The sequence below is a fragment of the Macaca nemestrina genome, chromosome 4 (genome assembly GCF_043159975.1).
Source record: "Macaca nemestrina isolate mMacNem1 chromosome 4, mMacNem.hap1, whole genome shotgun sequence".
Classification (NCBI taxonomy): Eukaryota; Metazoa; Chordata; class Mammalia; order Primates; family Cercopithecidae; genus Macaca; species Macaca nemestrina.
Genome location: NC_092128.1, coordinates 5,399,854 through 5,420,053, shown reverse-complemented (window position 1 = coordinate 5,420,053; position 20,200 = coordinate 5,399,854). Strand labels below are relative to the sequence as shown.

The following is a 20,200-nucleotide window of genomic DNA, read 5'->3' as shown; positions in this document are numbered from 1 at the left end:
ATGAGTTGCTGGCAGGACGCTGCTGGAGAGAGAGGGCCCCACAGACTCCATCAGTTGGGTGACCTTTGGTATAAAAGGAAGGAGGAAAGAGGAAACGGGAGGTGACTGCATTTATCTACAGCAGCCTCAGCTGTCTCTTGGCCTCTGGGGTCCGTGCTGCAGCTCTGAGTCTTTTTCAGAAACGTGAATTCAAAGGACAAGGTTTTAAATCTCCATTGACCATAGAGCTGAAGGTGTATCAGGTACACAGCAAAGTAATAACTGCAGTCCCAGTCTTTTCACTGGAGTTTCTGCATGGATCATCAGAGCAGTTTTCAGAACATGCTAGATAAGAAACAATCTCTCTGGCACTCCTCTCTCCCTCTCTCTGTTTCTGTTTGTCTCTCTCTCCTTTCCCACCCACTTCCCCCGGAAAGTTCAATTTCCATAAGCTCTTGTGCCTGCATATTTTACCTGTGGTTGGGAAAAAAAGGAACGGGTAGAAAACCAAGCACCTCTGAAGCATCTCTGCAATGGCAACTTAAATCTTCTGTGGAAAGATGCTGGGCAGAGAGAATACTGGATGAGCTGTTCCAGTGTGGAATGGTGCCTGAGGAATTGCTATTCCCCACCTCCATTCAATTTAGCACCGCCATTGTGCATGTTTCCATTTAAAAAAGGAACGAAACATTTATGTACTCGTTCAATTCACCACTGCCTTTTTATCACGTGTCTTCTGTGTGCCAGGCACCAGCCCGCGCCTGGCATCCTGCCAATGGTCATCCTTCCCAGGGCTGGATTTTGCATCTCCTCTCCTTGTGACTTACAAGAATTTGCATTTAAACTGCACACTTCACCTATTGGTTGATGCCCAAAACCTTCTTAAGAGAGAATAAAGCCTCTTCATGATACCCTTGATGACACGTCAATGATGGTTCCCTGTGAGATCTTGGGGGTGTGGACAGGTGGCCCTCAGAGGCACTGGCTGGAATTTGATCCTTTGCTGAATGCTGCATATTTTAGGAATGGATGGAGGAGCTTCCCGAGGTGGAGAGGAGGTCAGTGATGGGGAGGAAAGAGGGCAGGAAGGAAGGCAGGAGGCCGGCTTCTAAAATCAATTTTCCCAACTAAAAATGTAGTGTCGGGGGGTAGCTGTGCTCCAGGCTGCTCAGATGTACATCTGAGCCTGTCTCTGTGGCCACTCTTGACAGGGTGGGCTGTGTCTTGTGCAGTGGGCACAGGAAGGTGGAATCCCTGGGGCTGCTCTTGAGTCTGCTCCATACTCTGTTCAGGAGACCTAGTTACGAGACGGCCGCCTCTGGTTGCCTACCATTCTGCCTCTTCCCTGCCACCTCATCGGCACTTTCACCTGTCGCCTGCTTATTTAAACATGCAGTCCAGCAGTCACAGTGAGTGCGGTGCTGCCTGTTGAACGCCCGTGCTCAGGGAGGCCCTTCACAAATTCTCAGCAAGGACTTCTCTCTGATGCATGGCTGACCTGATGCTAAATGGGAAGCTGGCTCCAGTGAAATTCTGGCATTATTTTACCACCTCTACACTTTCCCTAGATTTGCCTTTCCATCCCCTTTTTGACCATTCTGACTTTGTAAGAGCCTGTTTTTCAGGAAATACCAACGTACCCCTAATAAAGTTTTATCAATAAGATGTTTAAAAAGGACCCAGAGCCAATGATTTCATCAATGAGAGAACAAAATACAAAAGTCTGACGATCCAAAGGAATGAATCTCTAATGGCCAGCTCATGACTCTGTGTGGCAGCTAGGGAGATATTTTTAGGCAAAGAGGTCTTTCCTTTCCTCTTAAATTCTAGAAGTAAACATCTGTTGATTTTGTAATCAACAAAATGTATTCTATGTCCAAAAGAGTGACTTGTCTTGGAAATTTCAGACATCAGATCGATTCAGTACTTGAGTCCTATACCAGGGCCCCTAAAGGACTTCCAGTCCAATTCCATCAAATCATGTAAAGCCCTCATTTTTGTCCTTCTCCATTTGTTCAGCTGTTTTTCCTCCCAAGTAGGGAGGGCAGGGCTGGGAAGCTTCATCAAGATTTCCTTTGACACGCTCTGGCTTCAGATAGTGATTTACTTTCTAATGACGTGCCTCTGTTTTCATTCCCTTTCCAGTGTCAATCTCAGTTGCAAACACCCCCAGGAAGCCACACACTCGGTTCCATTCAGCTCCAGCCGTGGTGTGAATGAACAAGGAAGTGAGAAGAGTTTTTCATTGCTTATTGCCAGAAAAATGTGTCTGCCAGCTTCAGTGTTTATAAAAAGCAATTTTGCCTCCCCCTAAGCTAGCAGTGTTTAATAAACATGTAATAGAGAATGTAGGTTTAATATTTAAGCATCTCTATGCCCTGAGTCTGAGTGATGCTCTGCTGCATTTTTTCCTGCAAAAGGGAATTTAAAAGAATGAGATCCAGCCCCAGCCTGAAACAAAGGCAGTTCGAGTAGAGTCTGCAGGGTTCACTCTTTCCTCTCCTTCCCTCTCTCCTCAGATAGCTGCTCCACGGTTTCCCCACTTAGGCAAATGAGCATCTGCTGTGTACATGGAAATCGGTCCAAGTAACACAATAGAGGCTGCTGCTCCTGGTGTGTGAAATCATCCCCCGAATTATCAATTGAAGGAAGATTGCATCGTAAAGCCCTGGAGCAGGAGCCTCGTTAGCACACTCGTTCCAGCACAGCCCGGGCTCGGGTCTGTCTGGCCATGTATTTGGCAACCAGTGTGTGCTCCGGCCCCCGCTCAGCTAATGGGTGTGTGCATGGGTGTGCATTTGTGCATGTGTGTTCTCCACCACCACTAGAGTGAGTTCTTTTTTGGCAGTTTGTTTAAACACATACTCACCCGAGGCATGTGCTTGGACCTGTAGTTGGACAAATGAGGGAGGCAGCAGGGCCCCGCCGGCTCACATGATATTGCAGCAGTGTTCTGGAGGACACCAGGAGGGGTGGGAGGGCAGCAAAAAGAGTGTGCTGGGGACTGCAGTGGTGAGTTCTCAGCCACCTTCCTCAAAGGGGTGGCCTTCTCCTTAGAGGGACAACCGGTCTTGCTGTGACGTGGACTGGGAGGGTAGTGACAGCACACAAGGAGGAGGCGGGTGCGGTGGGAGGCCTCACAACACACAGGGCCTTGCAGGCCATAACTAGGAGGGACTATCAGTTTATTTTTGTTTTTTGTTTTTTGTTTTTTTTGAGACAATCTTGCTGTGTCACCCAGGCTGGAGTGCAGTGGCACCATCTCGGCTCACTGCAACCTCTGTCTCCTGGGTTCAAGCAATTCTCCCACCTCAGCCTCCCAAGTAGCTGGGATTACAGGCACGCGCCACCACGCCTGGCTAACTTTTGTACTTTTAGTAGACACAGGGTTTCACGATGTTGGCCAGGCTGGCCTTGAACTCCTGACCTCAGTTTCTTGTTTTTGAAAGATACTCAGGATGAGGCTGTAGACACAGGAACTATCTTTCTGTTCCTTGAACAAACCAAGCTGTTTGTTTGTTTGTTTGTTTGTTTATTTTTTGCCTCAAATGCTTTGCACCCTCCGTTCTTGCTGCTAGGAGAACCGCTGTGCCTTGTCCCGCCCATGCACTCTCCGTTTCTGCTGCTGGGAGCACCGCTGTGCCTTGTCCGGCCCAGGATGTGTTCTTTCCCACAGGTGTCGGCTTAGGATACCTGACTCAGGAGGGTCTCCCCGGCAGACTGCAGGCTCTGAAGGGTCACCCGCCCTTGTGCACACTCTTGTTGTAAATGAGTTTTGACCCTGCTGGCGCCAATGAATGCCGCTCTGTGTCTTCTTTTAGAACGCTGCCTGGCTTGGAATGATCTTGTTTCTGTTTACTTGTTGATTGTGCATCTGCTTTCTTCTCTTTTTGTATTTTCTGTGAGAAGACAGGTTCATCTCCCTAGTTTTTGCCTCTACCCAAGTTCCCAGCCATGCCTGGTACAGAGCATGCTACCAATTAATGTATTTCTAATGGAAGCCAGAAGCTGGGAGTCCAACCGGAGGGTGAATTGAGGTATCACGGAGCTTGGACTACATAGAGGCAGTGGAGATGGAGTGAAGAGGATGGGTATGTTTTAAGAGAAAATGGATGACTCGTGAGATTAGAAAGTTGGGAAGTTAGAAAGATAGAGGAAAGGGTCCCTAGAGAGCACCTCGTGTAAGAATAAGAGGCGCAGCGTTGGCGGTGGAGGTGCTTGGAGGCATGGAAGGGTGCTCTTCCTACTTTTTTCTTATTCATCATAATTCTCCTCTAAGGATACAAGCAAAGGTCTTACGCAGGTGGATAAAATTGCCAAATTTTATGTTTCTCAGAAGCAGTTTTGTGAATCAGTAAGTGTGAAGGAAATAGCCCAGGTATTAAAGGGAGGAATCTAGAAAGGTCTGGGCCGAGCAGCTTCCAGGGGCTTTGTGGCCTTGGGTTGTCCTTGTCCTCGTCCAGCCTGCATGCCATGTTGAGTCTAGAATTTTCCCCAAATCTTTGTTTTTATTGATGTAGAACATGATTGATTTTCAATCAGTTGATCAGGTTCCTAAGTGGAGTACGTTGGAATGTGTGTGGCCGCCTTCTGAGGGTTCATGAAGAAATGGAAGGATTTCAAGAGCAGCCAGGCTTTTGCCTTCATTGAAGACGCAGCCTCGTCTGTCAGAGGCACGGACACAAGAAAAATAGCTCAGAGCAGAAAACAGAGAGTATAGCTGTTACCGGAAAGGGGTCCAGTCCAGACCTGAAGAGAAGGTTCTTGGACCTCACGCAAGAAAGAATTCAGGGCAAGTCCATAGAGTAAAGTGCAATTTGATTAGAAAAATAAAGAAACAAAAGAATGGCTACTCCCTAGGCAGAGCAGCAGCATGGGCTGCTTAATTGAGTTAAGTTATTTCTGGATCATTTGCTAAACAAGGACTGGATTATTCATGAGTTTTCCAGGACAGGGGCAAAGATTTCCTGGAACTGAGAGTTCCTCCCCATCTTAGACTATATGGGGTAACTTCTGGATGTTGGTGTGGCATTTGTAAACTGTCATGGCGCTGGTGGGAGTGTCTTTCAGCATGCAGATGCATTATAATTAGTGTATAGCGAGCAGTGAGGGTCACTTTCATTGCCATCTTGGTTTTGGTACGTTTTAGTCAGCTTCTTTTATATCTCGTTTTATCAGCAGGATATTTGTGACTTGTATCTTGTGCTGACCTCCTATCTCATCCTGTGACTAAGAGCGCCTAACCTCCTGGGAATGCAGCCCGGTAGGACTCAGCCTTGTTTTACCCAGCCCCTATTCAAGATGGAGTCGCTGTGGTTCGAACGCCTCTGACATAGCTGAGCATTAAGTACCGTAGCAGTCTGGATACGTGGGAAGTAATTTATATGGACTTTCTGGAAGGGGTGATACATACGGTAAATACGATTTGGCTATGCCAAAAAGATGGAGAATTTTAGGCAGAGAGAGGGAGCCAATTTGGGCCAGTGTGAAGACAGAGCTGACCATGGAGCAGTTTAATTTTTCCTGACATAAAATGCGAATTTCCAAGCTGGAGAGGAGCAGATCTAGAGCCCAAGGTGACTAACGCCGCCATAAGCTAGTTTCAGTCCCGTCTTTGCTGGTGGTGTGATATTCCTGAGGCCACCAAGGGTGATTAACAAGGGCGTGCGGTGATTCCCTTTCACAGACGCAGTTTAAAAATAAAATCTCTGCGCTCCCTCTTAGCCAAAGGAATCCACTGAAAGCCACCGATGTACTTCGCTAGCAGTAGGAGTGTCCCATTTGGTGGGCGATGCCTTTCAAACCAGGATCACTTACTGCATTCCTTTCCTGGAGCTGCCGTAACCAGTGACCTAGACCTGGCAACGTTAACAGCAGGAACCTACTGGCTCACAGCCCTGGAGCCTGTAGGTCTGAAGTCAGGGCATTGGCTGTGCTCATTTCCAGGGCTGCGAGGGAGGGTCTGTCTCAGGCCTCTCTTCTCGGCTTATAGCTGGCTGTCTTTGTGTTCATCCAGCATTCTGCTTTGTAGAGGAGGAAAAAAAAAATACCTCTACCTTCTTAAATTCTCCAGCCAGGCCCTATAAACTAGACTGGCAAAATAATAATAATAATAATAATAATAATAATAATAACAACAACAGAAAAGTATACACATTTACTTAATAAGTCTCATGTGATGTGGAAGCCTTCCTAAGGCAGTGGATACCTGAAGAGACAATGAAGCCTGAAGAGACAGTGAAGTCTGAAGAGACAGTGGAGACCCGAAGAGACAGTGGAGACCCGAAGAGACAGTGGAGACCTGAAGAGACAGTGGAGACCCGAAGAGACAGTGGAGACCCGAAGAGACAGTGGAGACCTGAAGAGACAATGAAGCCTGAAGAGACAATGAAGTCTGAAGAGACAGTGAGGCCTGAAGAGACAGTGGAGACCTGAAGAGACAATGAAGCCTAAAGAGACAGTGGAGACCCGAAGAGACAGTGGAGACCTGAAGAGACAATGAAGCCTGAAGAGACAATGAAGCCTGAAGAGACAGTGGAGCCTGAAGAGACAGTGGAGACCCGAAGAGACAGTGAAGTCTGAAGAGACCGTGGAGACCTGAAGAGACAATGAAGCTTGAAGAGACAGTGGAGACCTGAAGAGACAGTGAAGCCTGAAGAGACAGTGGAGACCCAAAGAGGCAGTGGAGACCCGAAGAGACAGTGGAGACCTGAAGAGACAGTGAAGCCTGGGCGCTTTCTGTGCTAGGCTGGATGAGGAGGGGAGGTCGTGGGGAAGCGTGGCAGGACAAGGGAGTGAGCGGAGCGTGATTGGTGGGAACCGCAGCAAGGCCTCTGTGCTCACCTTCCTCCTGGCTGCCTCCAACTTTGGAGACGGGGGTGCTCCCTCCAGTGGGGCATTCAGAGGATGCCACTCACAATTGGGTCGTAGGACGTTCTTCTGGGGAGGAGGGAAAGTCAGACGGTCCTTCCTGCACCTGCCACTTCTCAAATTCTTCCAGCTTATAATATTCAGTATGCCAAGGTAGCATCTTTGTAGTAGTGTGTCCTGAATCCCACCAGCCTCTGTCAGTCTGTGTCCACATTTCCCCTTCTCATAAAGACACATGTTGGATTAGAGCCATACCAGTGACCTCATGGTAACCTAGTTGCTTCTGGAAAGACCTTGTCTTCAAATAAGCTCATATTCTGAGATATTGGGCATTGGGACTTCAGCATATGAATTTGAAGGGATACAATTCAACTCATAAAATTGCCATGATTTTTTTTTTCAAATAAGCTGCTATTTACTTTTAAAAAATAAAGTCCAATACTGTGTCCATATTGCTTTCTGTCACCAGCAGGTGGCATTTCTGTGGTCCAGGGATGGCAAAGGAAGAGCCCAGTGCTTTCCTCTTGTTTTATTTGGAAAATGAAACATTGTTATATACAGGTAGAGAGAGAGCACAGATTAAACCCTAGAAATGATAGTCAATTGTACATGATGATGTATGCAGACTTTTGCCATAAATTCTGGACATATTACAGGAAACCCAGCAAGCCCACACCAGTTCCCATGGAAGTCAGGAATCATCCTGGCTTCTGGCCTTGACCCTGTCAATAACCAGCTTCCAGGCTCTGAGAAAACCACTTTGAAATAGGAATGTTAATACTGAGATAGGTAAATGTGGCCTAGAGAGACTTTCTTCTCTACCTTCCTCCCTGTTTTTTGTTGTTGTTGTTGTTGTTGTTATTTTTTTTTAGGATCAGATGAGATAAAATATGTAGACTTATTCAAAAATGAACAGAATAAAATACAATTTAAACAAACATCCCACTTAACTGTCCTTTGAAGGGAAGACTACCTTCCCTTCAAAACACCCTCCCCAAGAACAATAACTGCTTTAACTTGAAATTGGAGGAGGAACTTTATTTCCTTCAAGCAGTAATCAAGACTGGCCCATATGAGATATTAAACAGATGTGAAATAAACAGGCACAATTAAAGATGACTGAGGAAGTTATTCTGATTCACACTTAGGGAGTGACATTACTTCAGGCAAAACTGGGAAAGAACAGGAAACAAAAGACGTGTGGTCTGTACTCTTTAAAAGCTCACAGTTAATTTTGCTATTTTTTTAAGATAAAAGCAAAATGCATATATATAAAACAGAATAGTAGACGATTGAATGTGTTCCAAAATCATTCATTTGTTTATGACACGGGGCAGTCCCGAGACCCCTCCTGAAGGCAGCTGGGGTGGTCTGTGCCCGGAACATTGGCATGAGCCGCACTGCAGTGGGGTGAGTGCTGCCTGCTATTGCCCACACTGATGGATGTCTAGAAGCGCAGCTAAGTGCAGCCACAGAGATTCACTCTGAGAGCACAGGATCCTTTACTCTGAGAAGGAGATGTGGCAGTAGCGCCTGGTAGCACAGGCTCCATGGCCCATTGCCCCGAAGCTTCTTCCGAAACAGACCTCGTGGAGCCCAGCCCTCATTTCCTTGCAGCTCAATCCATTTCTTTCCATTCTCGGAGATGCTTTTCTTATGACTCAATCAAGGGCTTGCACGGTGTGTGGTGCTGGTGCCGCTTTCAGAGCCTGCCTGAGAAAAATGGTTCCGAGATCCTTCTGCTACTTTTTCATGCCTCATGCATCTTAGCGAAGGTATTTGCAGGTAAAGGAAAAGGTGAGTAGGGTAGACGGTCAAAGGGAATCATGAACTTGGTTTGTGTCTCTTTAAAAAAAACTGAGCAAGCTGATTCTCACTCACCTAAACACTGAAACCATTTTGCAACTTAAGTTCTGGACTGTAACACCCCAAACTGCATATGTCCCTGCTAAACTTTATTTTCCTCTAATGATTTGGAAGAACCAAGTTTACTGTGTGTAACTACAAGGGACAAACAGGCATTGGTGTGCAAGGTAGAAAATTCCTCCTTGCATGAAAGGGAAGCTGGCTTCTCCATAACAATTGTTGCTATCTAAAGCTAGTGGGAACCAACTGGTGTGAATAAACTAAGCGCCCCTTGAAAGATTGAAACAGGGTCTGGAGGGTGAGTGGCTACTCTAGGGGGATCCCAGTACTGGTTAGAGGCCAAGCTGGATTAATCTAGTCAACACCTCTCTAATGTTTTCCTAGCTTGAGCCAGCACTGAGTTGATGTGGTATAAGAATGAAAGGAAACATATACTTGTGGGGAGACAGATAGGGCAAGAACACTTACTATAAAAATTAGCATATGGAGGGATCTACTATAAAAATTAGCATATGGAGGGATCTACTATAAAAATTAGCATATGGAGGGATCTACTGTAAAAATTAGCATACAGAGGGATCTATAAAAATTAGCATATGGAGGGATCTACTATAAAATTAGCACACGGAAGGATCTACTGTAAAAATTAGCATACGGAGGGATCACTAGGCTCAGCCCCAGGTGGAACAGATGCCTACTGGAAGGAGCACCTCGGTTTACCTGGGGACCGGGTAGGAAAGATTTCAAGGGACAGGAGACATTTAAGAATTAAAATTAAACACTGAGGCTTGTGGGTTAAATAGGAGTTTGTCAGGTAGACATGGTAGGAAGGGAGTCCAGGCAGAGATGGTGGCAAGCAGAAAAATAACAAGGCCCAAGAGAGCCGCTGAAGCTTAATTGGATGTTATGTGTCAGACAAGAGGAGGTAGAACTGGACTAGGAATTGGAAGTCTGGTTGTGAAGATCCTTATACGTTATGCACCGGGATTTTGTAGGTGATGGGGAGCCACGAAATAAATCTCAGCAGGGGACTGCCACGATCACATCTACTTGTTAGAAATATGTTTGCAGGTGGAGAAGAGACTGGTGAGAAGTGAGGGTGGAGAAAGAAGCGGTATTGAGAGGTAATACCATAGCCCGGGGAAAGAATGCCTGAAGTGGAAATAAGAGATTGGCAGCCCCTTAGGCAGTGGACTCAGAAGGACTGTAGCATTGCTTACAGAGAGAGGAGTCGTGAGAAAATAAGTGTCCTGTGTCTTACTTTGCCAGTTGGGTGGATGCCGACCTCATTCAAGGAAAATAAGAAGAGCAGAGGGCAGAGAAGATGGAAATGCAGATGTGGACCTATACAATGGCAAGGAACACATTGGTGGTGGATGCAGTCAAGAGTTGGCTGTCTAGGTCTGGAACATAGAGTTAGAACCTGAAGATCAAGTTGGGGGTCACCCATGCCTCATGGAATGCAAGCCACGTAGGTGTGCGTGTGGTGCCCTAGGGAGAGAAGACAGGATGGAGCACAGGAAGTGGCCAACACTTAGGTGACAGGCTCCCCTAGGACAGCTCACAGCAGGGAGAGAAACCATGAGACTTGAGAAGCAATAGAAGGGAATGCAGTGAGAGGAACATTTCAAGTAAGAGGGAAGAAATAAAAAAACCAGAGGTCAAAGACAGGCCGAAGTTGCCCATCGTCTAACCACTGCACTTCAGTGGCCCTGGCAAGAGCTACTCTGCAGAGAAGTGAGAAGTGAAAATCAGAGCCCTGGGGCGGAGAAGCGCATCAAAGGTTAGAAACACCCAGGGGAGCGAGCATGGCACACTCGCCAACACTCACAGGTGCTCACCGTAGCACAGGTGCAGCTGGACGCAAAGCAAGGGGGAGAATGAGGGAGAAGATCTGACTTGCTCCTGTTTCAGGCGAGATTCTAATGGGTTAGAAGTGCTTTGAGATCAGTTAGGCAGGAGGAGATGAGATACACGTATGGGGGGAAGGAAAGACGACAAGGCTGAGGACTGAGCTTCACTCTTATCCACTTCATCACCTATGTGTCACTCTCCCCAATTTGAGTGACCCAGGCTTCAGGGACTCTGTGTCTCAGTCTGAATCCCTGTCCCTGGCAGTCACCACTGATGTTCTGCTGCTGCTGAATGTGCAAATAACTGGTCAGCCTTGCTGTCGAGGAATTTACAGGCATGGTGAGATTATTTTATTTTATTTTATTTTTTGGATGCTATCCTAAACATTCCCACACCAAGCATAAGAAATTTTTCCTTGCTTTCTTCCCACACTCCCTGCCATGGAACATGATAATCAGAAAAAACTGGCCAGACACAGTGTCTCATGCCTGTAGTCCCAGCACTTTGGGAGGCTGAGGCGGGGGGATCACCTAAGATCAGGAGTTCAAGACCAACCTGGTCAACACGGGGAAACCCCGCCTCTACTAAAATACAAAAGTTACTTGGGCATGGTGCTGTGTGCCTGTAGTCCCAGCTACTCGGGACGCTGAGGCAGGAGAATCGCCTGAACCTGGGAAGCAGAGGTTGCCGTGAGTCGAGATGGTGCCGAGATCTGGGTGACAGAGCTAGACTCTGTCTCAAAAGAAAAGAAAAAAGCAGAAAAGAAAGAAAGAAAGACTGCTGAATGCATCTCATTAATGTATTGAACAATCCTGTCACTGTGGGAAGTTTGTCCTCATGGGTTCTGGTAGAATGCAGACCTCTTAAATACAAGACCCGGCTCCCATTAGCCTTGGTGTCGAGAATAGAGTTTTGACACTTAGTATATGCTCAATTAATGCTACATCAAAAGCAATTTTCACCATTTGTGTTATTTCAACGTAGCTGCCATTCATGCACACCCTGCAACCACCTTGAAATGAAATAGACATTTTCATTCCCATTTCACAGAGGATTAACCTAAGGTCAGAAAGATGAAGAAACTGTTCCAAAGCTATCTAGGCTGCTGACACCTCACATATCACTAGGTCAGTCTCACTCCGAGTCAAATCCAGATTTTAATTCTATCAAGTGTATGGAAATTAAAGGAAGTGTTTTATTCTTTTTTTCCTGGAGGGGATTCCAGGAAGAAGGGAAATTTCATTTTCCAAATTCAGACTGTGATGAGCACAGTTTATTACCGAGCATCCACCCCCCATGGGGTGAAATGTGGAGAACCAAGGTTTTATGAGCCCCTTTGAATGAAAATCTTGAGTCCTCCCAGCAGAGACAGGACTTTTTGAAAGGCTTATTTATTCCTTTACTACATTCCATTCTTACCTTATTAATAGTTTATAAGTCTCAGCTAAATCTCTAGGTCATAATAAATCACATCCTTCACTATGAGAACTTGAGATGAAGCACGCATTCAGTTATAACAATTTATAGCAAATGCTTAAAATTCGTATGCCCACAATCATTCAAAGCCCTGGCAAATACAGGAGTCAGTCAGATACAATTTTAAAAGGCTTACCATAGAAAGCTCTAAATCTTTGCATAGTCAAGCATATCTTAATCCAGGAGAAAATTATTTTTGTAAACCTTTCCTAGAAGAATTTTCTGTCCTGTATTACAATCTTATCATGTGGCAGAGGGAAGGTGGGAGGAAGGGAGATAAATGCCTATGTTTATCTCCAGCCTGCAGCAGTGAAATGAAATCGTTCACCATGTATTCTTTGAAAACCACTGAAAATAAATATCAATACTACCATTATCTTTCTTAAAAATTCGGTCGTCTTTCCCACTTCTCAAAACACTTTTTAAAAATCTTCCTTTAAATTTCCAGAGTGTCCTCATATCTCATTTTCATTTTATCCTTAACACCACAAGAATTAAATAAGGGTTGGTATTATCATTGCCATTTATAGATAAGGAAACGGAAGCCAAAGAAGTTGGGTAATTTGCCTAAGATCACACAGCTATTTAGAGATGGAACTAAGGAAATGACACAGATCTCCAAGCATTTCTGTAAATTTTTTTCTAAGTAAAAGATGTTTCCTTCTTTCCCCAGCAACCCTCAAAATCCCGTGTGCTCTCTGTGGAATTCGTGATCGCTGTGGTTCAGGGAAAGATCATGCCCAGGACATAGGGGATAAAGAGGCACCAGACCTGCCTCATCTGTGCCCTCACTGCCTGGGCCTGTGCAAGCTGGTGATCTGTCAGTATCCCACTTTCCTCTCCTATAAGATGATAGAGCTGGGAAGGAAATGGTAAATATTACTTGATCACCTGGATTAAACTCTGACTTGGAGGTTTTGGGGCTATACTATTATATCAGTTAGCATTCTCCAGAGAAAAGGAACCAATAGGATGCACGTGTGTGTATATATGTGTGCATGTAGACACACACACACACACAAACAGGATATGTAGGAGTGTGTGTGCGTCTACATACACACATACAAAGACATTTATTTCAAGGAATTTGCTCACATGATTGTGGTGCTGGCAAGTCTGAAATCTGAAGGGCAGCCTGGCAGAAGGGAAACCCAGGCAGGTCTCCTGTGTTCCAGTTTTGAGAGCATTCCTTCCTTCCCAGAAGTCCTCAGTGTTTGCTCTTAAGGCTTTCTACAAATCAGGGGAAGCCCACCCATATTGTAGAGTGTAAATCTCCTTCGCTTAAATGTCAGCTAATCACAGATCTCCATCGCTTCTATCAAATGCCTTCACTGGAACACCTAGACTAGTGTTTGACCAGACAACTGGGTACCATCGCCGAGTTGACATCTACAATTAGCCCTTACAAGAAAATGTCTTTCGACCATAATGTTTGTCTGTAAAGTGTCACTATCACAACTATTATGTGTGTTTCTTTGGACAAAATATACATTAGCTGAATAGTAAACTCTGACCAAAGATGTTTAGTATTAAATAACGTTCTTAAATGTCAAAGTGCAGAACTAAAATTTAAATTTCTACTGAATTGAGTGTGTGTCTCCCCATAATTATCTGCTGCTTCTCATACTTTACATTTGAAGGACTCTCATGCTTTACATTGACATAAACTCCTGCATATAATACAGATATTCGTAATTTTTGGAGAACATTTACCAGATTGGCACATCATGAAAATGGAATCAAACTGTGATGGTTAATTTTATGTATCCACTTGGGTAGGCCGTGGTGCCTTAATGTTTGTTCAGACATTATCCTAGGTGTTTTGTGTGAGTATTTTTGGAAGAGAGATTACATTTACATCAGTGAACTTTGAATAAAGCAGGTTATCCTCCCTCATGTGGGTGGGCCTCATCCAATCAGTTGAAGGCCCAAATAGAGCAAAAGACTGACCTCCCCAGTTAGGGGATTCTCTAGCAGACGGCCTTTGGACTGGATGCAACTCTTTCCTGACACTCCAGCCTGTTGGTCTTTTGCACGCAATTTTGGATTAGCCAAGCCTCCACGATCATGTGAACCAATACCTTAAAATAAATGTCTTCATCTTTCTAAGTACATATATCGTCTTGGTTGTTCTTGGGAGAATGCTGATTCGTGCATAAACAAGGCTAAAAAGTCAATCCTTACTAGGGTCAGGAAGGTAAGAAAAATGAATGCCAGGTGTCAGAAGTGACCGTCGGTGGGTGAGTAGCATTGGGGCAAATTGATATTTAAAAAAAAAAAAAAACAAAATAAAAATAAATATAAAAAATAAATAAAATTAGAAATTAGATTAAATCTGTTCAGCCAGCCACACTTCTTCAATCTTCAGAATGCCAGAATGAGGCATCTCTGAATTTTAACGGAGCATCATCGAGTTCTGTCATAATGTTGTTGTAGATAAGATGGAGGAAAATCATCTGGGAGGTAAGAAAACAAGGGGTAGATTAATGTAAACCTAGAGGGAGAGTCCTAGTAGGTTTTTAGGGACCGCTGTTCTTTATTGTGTTCTAGTGAATATTTGTCTAGATGGCTTCACAGAGAAATAAAATCTTCGTGGATAAAGAAATCATCATTATCACCATCATCATTAATGTGTATGAGTGCTTAACATGGCCTATTTTGTGCTTTATATATGTTACCTTATTTATTTTTATAATACTAATCATTGTTAGGCTAGGGATTATGGTTGTTATTTATTTATGTATTTATTTTGAGATCGAGTCTTGCTCTGTCACCCAGGCTGGAGTGCAGTGGTGCGATCTTGGCTCACTGCAACCTCTGCCTCCTGGGTTCAAGCAATTCTCCTGCCTCAGCCTCCTGAGTAACTGGGATTACAGATGCATACCACCACACCTAGCTAAGTTTTGTATTTTTAGTGGCGATGAGGTTTTGCCATGTTGGCCAGGCTGGTCTCAAACTCCTGAGCTCAGGTGATCCACCCAACGCGGCCTCCCAAAGCTCTGGGATTACACGCCTGAATCACGGCACCCGGCCCGTTGTCATTATTTTAGAATTAAGAATTTGAAACACAGAAGATGTTAACTTGGGAAAGGTCACACAATGGTCAATGGAAGAGCAGAGATTTGAACTCAGGAAGTATGATTTCAGAGTCTACACTCTTAACCTGTGTGCACTCTCAGATATAGCCACTGAATCAGAGGATGATATAAAGGAGGAAGTCATGATTGTATGGAATGACAGATGTGGCCCTTCATCCCATCCCGCCAGGATTCCTTTGGATTGTGGTCCTATAAAGGTGGCGTGAGAACCAGAGGGATGTTTGGTAACGCCCCTGGGCCCAGTTCCCACCTGCAAAAGTACAGGATGGAACAGACATTGACCAAGTCATGTGACCGAACCAAGGGTAGACCCAGTACCACCTGGTGTGGGAGGTGGAGAAGTCCACGAACCCTTTGGCTGTATCATCAGGGAAGCAAGACTTAGATGTGGGCAGGTGGGGGCCCTGGTCCAGTCCGTGCTGCTCAGACCCCACCTGCAGGGGTGCTTGGTGAAGATCACCATTCAGAAGGGAGACCAGGGAGAGGCAGGAGACAAGGCAGAACGTGGAGGATGGACAGTGGTTCGATTTGAGGAAGGCCTGAAAGAACTGGTAGTGTTTGCTCCAGAAAAGAGACAGGGAAACTCAGGGCTGGGGATAGGAGATGGATGAGCATGACAATGGCATCTCAGCTCACAGAGCATAGAAAGCCCAGGCGATAGGTCTTCCTCTTTCCTCTGCAGCAAGTCCATGGTGTGACTGAGGGGGTGGCCACAGTCCCAAATAGCTTCCCCAGGTGGGCCTCTGTGTCCCAGGCTGTGTGACCTCAGGATCCCAAGATGCTCATTCTGGCACATTTTTCAGCAGGACCTAAAAGATTGGGCCATCTTCAGCTGCTAAGAGGACCAGTGTTTTGAGAGTCTTTCTTACTTTCAGCCTGTCATTGGGCAGATTTCTGAAGCAGAACCCAGCCCTGGCAGCAATCTTTCTTCTGTCTCAGCCAATCCCAGCCTCAGCACACAGTGCAACATTTTCAATGGTCTTGTGTCTGCAATTACCTTTCACTACTTCTAGAAGTAACTTCATTATGCAACACCATTGCTGTCTGGAAGGGTCATTATCTGAAATCAGTTCTAACCAGCTCCTTACAAACTGCCTTTGGTAGCAAGGCTCTTAGGATTTTTAAGAGTGTTAAAATAAAAATCCCAAAACCCAGGTATGTTCTTAGTTCTAAATTCTGACTAATAACAAGTTATAAGAAAGAAGACTTTGGAAAAGTGTGTTTGTAAATTCTTCTTTATATTGTTTCTAAATGGAATCAATTACCTGAGGAGAGATAAGTTCCTGCCACTGGTGATATTCTATCAGAGAGACAAGCAAAACATGAAAAGCTGAAGTAAAATAACCCAAGCGTAAGAGGGAGAAAAACAGTAAATGGCGTGGGCGTGGTGTACAGGGTACTGAGATGTCAGAAAAGTCAGGACAGAATGTGAGGCAGAAGGTGTGTGAAGAGTCCAAGGATGCCTCCTACTCTTGCACTCTGAACCCTCCCCTCTCACTAGCAAGTCAACAGACTGTCTGCTGAATTTGTCTACAAACAGAAAACAAGGCATGATGGTGCCCGTTGATTAGACGAGAGAGCATAGGCTTGGGGGAGGTGAAATGAACCTTCTCCAGCCTCTCAGACTCAGGCTTTGAGAGATTTTGAAAAAACCTAAGTTATTCTACTTCCTGGCCACATAGAACTTGGAGCAGTATAGCTGATGGGACTGTTTTCCATATGAGATGCAAACTCCTCAGGTTATGGCAAGTGAGAGCGAGAAGGAGGCCTGGGCAAGAGAAAGGACTTGGTTTATTTCACGTCGCTAGTTCATGGAAGTACCAGCCAACACTGACATTTCCTGGCCTCCAATCCAGTGGGGTTATTCATCCTACTCTCTACTCTCTCTGTTTCCTGATGTTTAGAAATAAAAAAATCAGAACTACCTCATTAACTCTCTCATTCCTTTTTCATCTGAAGCAGTGTGTTAGTTTACTTTCTCAACAAGTTTACACGCCCTTTGGCTGATAATCGTGGAGAGGACCTATGACTCATGTCATTAGTGTAGACTAGCTGCCCTAGAAAAATTGCCCAGGCACAGTGGCTCATACCTGTAATCCCAGTACTTGGGGAGGCCAAGGTGGGCAGATCACCTGAGGTCAGGAGTTCGAGACCAGCCTGGCCAACATGGTAAAACCCCATCTCTACTAAAAATACAAAACTTAGCTAGATGTGGTGGCGGGCATCTGTAATCCCAGCTACTCAGGAGGCTGAGCAGGAGAATCACTTGAACCCGGGAGGCGGAGGTTGCCGTGAGCCGAGATTGTACCACTGCACTCCAGCCCGGGTGACAGAGTGAGACTCCATCTTAAAAAAAAAACAAAAAAACAAAACAAGCAAATAGACCACAAAACAGACAATGGCTTGAACACAATAACTGCTTCTGTTTTCCTGTGTAAGAGGTTAGTGAGACAGTGGCGGGGCTGGGGCAGTGTACTTGTAAGTGGGCTCTGTCATCGTGACTGTGTTTTTCCAATGTTGTCCTAAAGGGTTGCCTCATTCCCTCCACCCGAGCAGGTAGAGAACAGGGAGGACCCCACGCAGGAGCTGTTGTGGTTCCAGCACGCATCCCATTCTCTTGGGCAGAGCTCAGTCACATGACCATGCCCAGCTGCAAGGCAGGCTGGGAATGTAGACTAACTAGGTGGGTGAGCCAGGGAGGACGAGGAGGCCTCACCCGAGCCCCAGCTACACTTGCAGGTCGAGCCAAGAGCCGAGGGTTTTGCATATACTGGATACATTGATTCCTGTCGCGTCTGCAGCCTGATTTCTTTTGAAACTCTAGAATCGTCGGATGGGGGTTGCATCCCTGGTACAGCCCTCTTTATCACTGCCCCATGGCTGGGGCTGGAGGACAGCAGGAACAGACACTACAACAAAATCAGCTCTCTTGGCTCCAGTCCCTGAAAGCCCATTGCTATTTCTCCCTGAACATCTGGCCTGTTTCCTGGGGTGTGTAGAGAGAGGCCTTCTGTTCCTTCAGGGCCTCAGCTCAGCACCTGCGAACACAGACATTAAAAAAAACCCTCAAGAACTGCCTGGCAAGCACTTGGAACACAGTCTGCTTCGTATGCACCTTCCCACACCCCCTGCTGGTAGTAATAATCTTTACCTGCTTGGCAGAGCGCGCTGTTGAGGGGATACATCACTTTACCTGCTGAGATGAGTTCAAATGAGAGGCATTTGGTGGCAAAAATTAATTATGGCATATTTCAAAGGCAGGCCAAGAACCTGGCCTCCTCCCCATTCCCATCCGATGCTTCTGGTCACTGAGGGAAAGAGAATGACAATAACAATAAGTCAGGAGGTTTTTTTCTTTCCTTCGTATAAATAGCAGGAAAGTCTGGGGTTTCTGACTTCAGCACCACAGAATTTTTCTGCAGTGCCTCTTTCCCTGGCACATAGCATGCTCATTACTAAGGGGTCCCAAATGAACCCCAGGTGTCCTGGTGCTCACCTTTGGGTTGAATCTCCCTTGCTCGGTATGTGTAGAATCCCCTTAGGGTCGTCCTATTTTGGAGCGACTCAAATTAGGAGTCCCCTGATTGCATTCTGAGGAGAAGGATATGACTTCTTGAGATGACACAGGTGACATTACCTGCAGACATTTCAGGCAAAAAAAGTCAAATTGTGAACTTTTTCTTGTGCAGCTTCTCCATCAGCACTTGCCGCTTCGCCTGGCACTTTTCTGTTATGGAGATGGCTTTGCTCCTTAAACCTCATGAGCCAACCTTTGCTAGCTTCCAACTTTTATTCTGCAGCTCCCTCATGTTGCTCAGCCTCCACAGAATTGAAGAGAGTTAGGCCTTGCCCTGATTAGGCTTTGTCTTAAGGGAATGTGGCGGCTGGTTTCACGCTCTCTCCAGACCACTCAAAGTTTCTCCATATCAGCAATAAGGCTGTTTAGCTTTCTTATCATTCATGTGTTCACTGGAGTAGCACTTTTAATTTCCTTCAAGAACTTTGCCTTTGCACTCACAACTTGGCTAACTGTTTAGCACAAGCGGCCTAGCTTTCAGCCTGTCTCAGCTTTCAACATGCCTTCCTCACTCAGCATGATCATGTCTAATTCTTTTTTATTTAAAGTGAGAGATGTGTGACTCTTCCTTTCACTTTGACACTTTGAAGCTATTGTTGGTTTATTAGCTGGCCTAAGTTCAGTATCAGTGTTGGTTTTTGAAAAGAGTAAAAAACCGTTTGGAGCCAAGTCAAGCAAACAAGATGTATGATCAAACTCTGATCACTTAGCTCTCTGATATCATAAAGTAAAACTTTATGAAGTTTGGGGTACCTGTGGCAATGTCTTAAAATAAGACAACAGCGCGGTTTGGCCCACTGAGGGACTCTTCCTTTCATGAAAGTTTCTCTGCAGCATGATGCTATTTTGTAACATTTTACCCACAGTAGAACTGTTAATTGGAGTCAGTCCTCTCCAGTTGACTTCCTTATATACACATCATTTTATAATTCAAAGGCCTAGCTTTAGTTGGACAAAAACACATTGGTCACATTCTTAGTAGCCACACCCCAGGTGAGTGAGGAAAAGTGCTTGTAGGAAAAAGCTTTAGGAATGTGCTCTTCACATTCCTGCAAAAGATTAGGGATGGTTGATGTGTGAGGGAATGTGAAAGCTGGAAAGAGTGAGCGATACTGAACTTTATTTTTTCACAGAAAATACATTGTTTCCTTCACCGAGCTGCCTGGTCGTCTGTTGGACCCCAGCCTAGCTCAGCTCAGCAGCCTGTATGTGTGTGCACATACGTGTGTGTGTGCGTATGTGTGTGTGATTTCTTCAGGTGCCTTGGTACTGTGCGGGGAGACCGAGTTGATGGCTGCCCTGCTGTGTCACTAGGATTATATCACTGCCTGAGGACACGAGTACATTTTCCTTTGCTGTCCCCTCAGGAAAAAGCCCAGTGCTTAGCAGATGGCTGTCCAAAAGGAGGACTGTTCTCCAACCTTCCTGAAGGCCCATGTGTGGGAGAGGATGGCGGTGCTTCTGACATTGGGTATGGCGG

The 20,200-nt window shown here is 45.5% G+C and overlaps 1 protein-coding gene and 1 long non-coding RNA gene across 3 annotated transcripts in view; both read left to right on the top strand.

Annotated features, from left to right (window-relative positions):
• The window catches only part of LOC105474942 (dipeptidyl peptidase like 6), a 1,161,442-nt gene that overhangs the window by 185,398 nt on the left and 955,844 nt on the right, over positions 1-20,200 (top strand). The window lies entirely within an intron of this gene.
• The window catches only part of LOC139362680 (uncharacterized), a 69,700-nt gene that overhangs the window by 9,922 nt on the left and 39,578 nt on the right, over positions 1-20,200 (top strand). Inside the window, exon 1 of the long non-coding RNA XR_011621834.1 lies at positions 1-20,200. This exon is cut by the window's left edge and continues 9,922 nt beyond it. This is a non-coding gene — a long non-coding RNA (uncharacterized lncRNA).